This window comes from Lygodium microphyllum, chromosome 9 (assembly GCF_053477565.2).
Source record: "Lygodium microphyllum isolate KBCC chromosome 9, Lygodium_microphyllum_v1.1.10, whole genome shotgun sequence".
NCBI classification, from domain to species: Eukaryota; Viridiplantae; Streptophyta; class Polypodiopsida; order Schizaeales; family Lygodiaceae; genus Lygodium; species Lygodium microphyllum.
The window spans coordinates 116600550-116607025 of NC_141143.1; positions in this window are offsets into that span (position 1 = coordinate 116600550).

Sequence of the window (6476 nt, forward strand, 5' to 3'; positions counted from 1 at the left end):
TTCATTACATAAGGGCATTGTTTAATTAATAATGCATTTGGCACCATGGAGATATTGTGGGTGATGATGCTAGGGTCTATTTCTTTGAGCTCCTTGAGTGATCAAGCAAACACATCCTTAAACTCTTTCAAGAGACTCACTTGATTCGTTTCCTCATCCTCTGTAAGGTTGTCAATGATAAATGCAAGGTTAGGATTTTCACCCTTTGTCACTCACTTGATTTCTTTAACTTTAATTGGACTTTCTATTGGCTCATTTATTTTCCATTTTGGTTTAGTCCCTAGCAAAACCACTATTCATTCTCCTTCTTTGAACTCCATCAAGCATTTGGGGAGATTGTGTGGCTTTTTTTGGCTTTCAATATAAATGTTTTTTACAATCTTTTTCCTTTCCTCCTTTGACCATTTGCATTGCAGGTGGACTAGAAGATCCCCCTTGGTGCTTCGGGTCTTAGGTAATGAAGGAAGTTTTGGGTCACTATCCAAGCTCACTTCCAATTTGGAGTTTAATTCACAAACTTCAATAGACAAGGGTGTTTGTTTGGGTGGTTAAAGCTCAAAACTAGTCTCGATTTTAGGTATTGTTACTAAATGTGCTTGGCTAAGTACCACTTGTTCATAGTCTAACACATCGAGATATTCTAGCCAAGTTATGTCACAATCCATCTTGATTACTCCATCAATAAGCAATGCATGCACCTCCTTAGGTTTGGAGTCAACAATGATTCACTTAATTGTATGCCCATTGATGTCATAGTGATTTGTTTTGAGCCCTCTGGTTGAGGCTTATTTCTTTGATTCACAATCAGTGTATACACTTTCCATATCTTCCATTAGAAAACTATGTTTACTCATTGCCTCTTCCCTTATCATGGCATTCTTCTCAAGAAGAGCTCAATTTTAGAGTAGGTTTAGGTCGTGTACCTTTGTCCGCCTCCATCATCGACCTTTAAGAGCCCCCTAGAGGCTTTAGGTTTGCACTAGGATTATCGTGCAACTCATCCTTCAAAAACTCTAGAATCTTCATCATCTCTAGCTTGTTTGTAGATACATGGTAGGACATGTAAACAATTGCTTTAGTACTTCTTGCCATCATGCAAATTGAGATTGTTGGTAAGTATTTGTCTAGGGTAACCATCACCTTTCTTGGCTTTTCTGCTTTGCCCATTTTATCAACCACTGTTACAGCCCAAATAGAAGCCCAAGATAGAAAAGACCCAAAAAGTTGGAAATGGAAGACAACCCAAGGCAAGACAAGCGAAAAAGAAAGGCAAGCTCACAAAAATGTAGGAAAAGTCTTAATGTAAAAGAAAGTACACAATAATCAATGCATAGAATATTCTAGCAAAGAAAGAAATGGGCGCATTGTAATTCATTTTGTAAAGAGCGCTAAGCTCCCTCATGTGCAATTTGTAAATGTAGATGGACACGGGCGAAAGAACCGTGAAAGAGGAAAGAAATAAGGAAAGAAGAAATTGGCCAAAACAAGTAGTCATGCAAAAAGGGATGGGTGCCCAAAAGAGGAGGAGGGCATGTATAACAAGGCAAAAAAGGAATGGAGAAGATCATTCTCGTGTGTGGCCAAAAGTAGCTTTCTCCTTCTTCTTCTTGCTTGTGATGCTTGTGTTTGAGAGAGGGAGTGTGAGAGAGTGAGTGCACAAGGGTGAGGGTCCGTGGTGGAGAAGCTCTCCATCTTCTCCTCTCTTCTTCTCTTCTCTTCTCTTCTCTTCTCTTCTCTTGTCTCTTGCGCGTGGCAATGGAGCATGGAGCTTGGAGTTTGAGGATTGAAGCTTGCACTTGGATCGTGGAGCTACCGGAGTGCTTGAAGGAGAAGATAACTTGATTGGCATGGAGGTAAGCTCACTACACTCGTAGGTGCGAGAGTGCGTATGGCTATGTGAGAGGTAGCTATTGCACTTGGTTTGAAATGCTTGAAGCAATAAGTGGTCTATGGGTCTTGGTGATCGAGTGAAAGCTCCCACATTTTGGTTCCATTGTTAGCGGGACCAAGTGATTCAAGCTTGAGTGCTTGGGTGCTTCGAATCGAGTGACAAAGTAGGAGTTCAACTTCGAAACAACACTTGTTTTAGTTAGGAAGCAAGGGAATCGAAGGCTATTAGATCTCTTTTGTGGATTAGTTTAGGTGTAGGAAGCTTTCTATGCATTGCTTAGAATAAGAGTTGTGTGTTTTGTATCAGATTTGAGACACTAAGGTTTGGAAAATAAGGAAAAGATATCTCTCTAAATAACTAGGAAACGAGGAAAGAGGGGAAGAAAGGAATACGATTTTGCATATCCAAGAAGAAAAAAACAGAGGTATAGGGAGAAAGAGAGAACACAAAAGGGGGAGCAAGGGGGAGAGAGAGCTCATTTGCATTTAGGGAGATTGAGAGAGAGAGATAGAGAGTATAGGTTTGCGGATTGCATTGCCTACGATTGGTTGGATGCATTTAGCCCTACTGGGTATGCTCAGGATCCCTATTGCTATCTGTTGTGTTGTTTTGGAATTGTGGTAGCATTGATTAGCATGCATTAGGTGGAATGAAAGCATATTTGTGCCATTCAGTGGGTTTCACGTGCCACACTCGGATGACGACCGCAAGCCTCGGATGGGTGAGTTGTGACCGGGCTCGAACGTCCAAGCCACTTAAGTGTCCACTCTAACAATTCGATCTTGGATGGCCACACTTGGATGAGAACAACTTGGCCTCAGATGACGACCGAGTTTGGACCTTGGATGGCCAACTATTGATATTCGGCCTCGGATGGCGACACTTGGACACTTAGACGGGTGTACCTCATCCGAGTTCGAGCTAGACTACTCGAATGTTTGAGTTTGGGACTCGGATCAGATAACCAAAACCCTGTCTGACCGAGCTTTTCAACATTCCAAGGGCTAGCTAGGGCATGCTCCAAACAATTGACTAGTGACCTATTCAAGATCATAAATGAATCCATAGAAGTGTTTGCACCTAGAAAACGAAGGAACCTTGACCTAGTAGTCCTCCATGGGGAACCAAAAGACCCGACCTTTGGCTATTGCTAAAATTGATTAGAGACCCAAGCTGATTCATAAGGCTGATCACCTAATAGACCACTTGTAGCGACCCATAGAGAACTCAGGCTCAACTGATCGGGAGTAATCAAAACCCCTTCTTCTAACTGCATCAAGAGCAAGAAATAGATTGAAGCAATTGACTCCATTAAAGGTCACACTCGAGAGTGTAGGCACGTAAGCATGTATGAAAATTGGAAAACCTGATTTTGCATGACACAAATCATAATGCATTGCTAGAGTATAAGTGTTGCACAATTATGAATGGGTGGATGAACAAGGAACACACTAAAGGAAATTAACCTTAAAAAAAACCCACCAATAGGAGAACAATCCCAGGAATCAAAGGAAAACTAGAAAACTAAGGACAAAGACATAGAGGGGATTGAACCCTCACATTGCCAAGTGAAGGAAAGGCTAACCAAGATTAGGGATACATCTCAACTTAGTTGACCTCATATGTGCACTAATGGGTCAAGAGGAAACTATTATGGCAGGTACTCGCTCAAATGAGAATAGCTTAGACCTTGATCTTGACCTTAGTATGACTGAGCATCCCGATGACATCCGATGGCTTGTCACGCAACATGACCAACAAATGAGGATAGCGCACCATGGAAGATCAGTGGGGCAGACATTGTAGCTGATGTTGAGGAGGAGAGAAGACTGACAAGGATGACATATCAATGCATGGAAAATTATAGCTAGGAGCAAAGGGCTCAGAGGTTGCATCATGAGCGGGAGCTCAATGAGGTTCACAAGATCCTAGCCATATCGCGTAGGAATAGAACGGGGGGTAATGCTAATATGGAGAGAGTTCTAGAAGCTGATCTTACACTGAGCAAGCTACACACCAAGAGATTACTAGATACTACTAGTGCTGAGCAAAGTAGTGGGGTAGCCTTGACGGCATCATTGCTAGTTGGATGGCGTTACCCCAAACGCTAGGAGCAAAACGAAAATACCCATAGTTGCAAAGCAACTTGATAAATACCAGGCAAGGAATGCCCCTTATAGCTTTGTCAATAAATTTGAGTAGGTGTGTGAGGCTAATAACCTCACAGACATTGCTTGATGAGCACAAGCATTTGGTCTGTGCCTACTAGGAGACAAGGGACGAGAACTTGGTTCACTAATCTAGACAATGCTAAACGTAATGACTTCACCCAGCTGAAGGATCTCTTCACCAAGAGATTCTTAGAGGCATGATACTTTGATAACCTCATTGTTAAGCTAATGAATGTCAATCAGAGGGATAAAGAGGATATAAGAGACTACTTTACCCATGTAAGGAGTCTTTACAAGAGGATACCTACAGCTAAGCAACCCAATGAGAGAGCGGTCTCTACTCTATTATGTTCATTAATGGAATCCCAACAAAGAATTATATAAGGCCATGGCAAGCAACTCAAACATGCAAAGGGATGTGCTCGTGAGAGTCTTTGAGGAAGCTATACAGGTAGATGACTTGCTTAAGGAGAGAAGCTCTCGGACGGCGAAACAGGGTAGCAATGAAATTAGGAACACTGAGAGAGTTGCAGCAACTAGTGAACAAGTAGTCTCCAATGAATAGGTGAAAGGGAAGAGTATCAACCAGACCCACCAAGCTATAGTTGGCCTAAAAGTAGAGCTAGGTAGATTGCAAGAGTCAATACAAAGACCTATGTGATCCCACATGCAGTGTGTACATTATGGAGGAAATCACCTACCATTTGAATGCCCCAACCCCGAATCAAGGCCTTGTGCCAATTGTGGAAGCTTCAGACATGATGCCATGCATTGTTGATTGCCAAGACGGTTGCCTTACCAGTAACCTTACATGCAACCATACTATCCAGAGGTTAGACAACCACATTTCAGAAGGGGAGCCCCTTTGGCACTCCCTGCGGTGCCCAACGATTCAAAGCTAGCCACACCAACAAGGATAGATATTAACCCTACAAGGACCCTTGGATCTCTTGCACCTATTATTACCCATCCATTGAGTGAAGCTCAGTGCACTTTGTGGAGGAACACCTAGAGGAAGATTCTTATTTGAATCCTTATGTTTCTTATGACGAAGAAGGCAATCCAATATTGATGGAGTATAGACTTGTGTCTATCATGGCCTTAGGCAGAGGAAGAGGTAGAGACCTAGGAGGAACTCAGAACCAGGGACCCATAGCATGTTGTACATGTGGTCATCCAAGGCATATCTTGTCTTGATACCTTGAAAAGGAGCAAGCAAATAGAGATAAGGCTGATTTGAGGTGCCTCGAATGCAGAGTCGAACATCTATTTATTGATTGCCCTAGTAGGCGGAAGCCCTCCACTAGCTTGACAATTGTACCATCTATGCTGCTCGGGCTATTTTGTGTTGAGTCGTGTGACACTGATGCAACGCCTATACCCCTAAAAGTCATGACATGTGCTCAATCAAAGTAGGCTGGTATCTCACTACTCGGGCCTAGCAACTTGGATGCATCCCCCATAGGGAAGAAGAATCAACAACAGTGGAAAAAGATAATCGAGGCAAAAATAATGCTCAAAACAAGAGTGAGACCACATGAACCAAAGGTAAGAAAGTTATCAATGCCAAAGCAAAAACATCCACTCCTAAGACGAGAGAGAAGGGAAGCACTAAGGTTGGAGAGTACCCTAACCCCGACTAGCAGTTGAAGGTTGCAGATAAGGTCAAGGAGTGGATAAAATAAGTGCAAGCTCACCTCGAACCTATAGTTGAGGAAGAGATTGAGGAACTCTCAACCATGAGCCCATCGGTCTCACCCACATATTTGAGGCTAGGAGAGACAACCCCACTATGTGAGTGGCTGCTAGGGCAGAGCGAGATGACTAGGAATATACAAACAATTCAAGAACATTGGCAAGAAACCCATGAAGTTGAGGAGGGAAAGAGGGATGGTGGCTTGCTAGCAACACTCATAACAACTCCTATGATAGTGTCATTAGGAAAACTACTTAGACAAAACCCCGCACTTTGGCAAGAATTGAAGCGATGGGTAGAACACAGTAATGACCATAAGCCACAAGACTTTCTAGACCACGATGTCGTGGCACACATACCCAGCCTAACACTGAATCCCATGTTTAAGTCCCCACAAATAAATTCCTTTTGGGAGGGCATTGAAATGCATGCAGTATTACTTGTCAATGCCTTAGGAGATACTACACGAAAAGGGATAGTGGACATGGGAGTAGGGGTTGGCATACTTAGTCATGTAGTCTTGTAGACTTGGGGAAATCCACTAGTGGAAACTGCAAGGTTCAATGTCACCATGAATGGAATGAAGGTTAGACCCTTTGGAGTCCTAAAGGATTGTCCACTAAAGATAGAATGAATCCAATTCTCAGTGAACTTCATAGTCATGATGGGAGTGGATTATGATATCCTACTAGGGAGGCCATGGATGAGAAATGCCAGA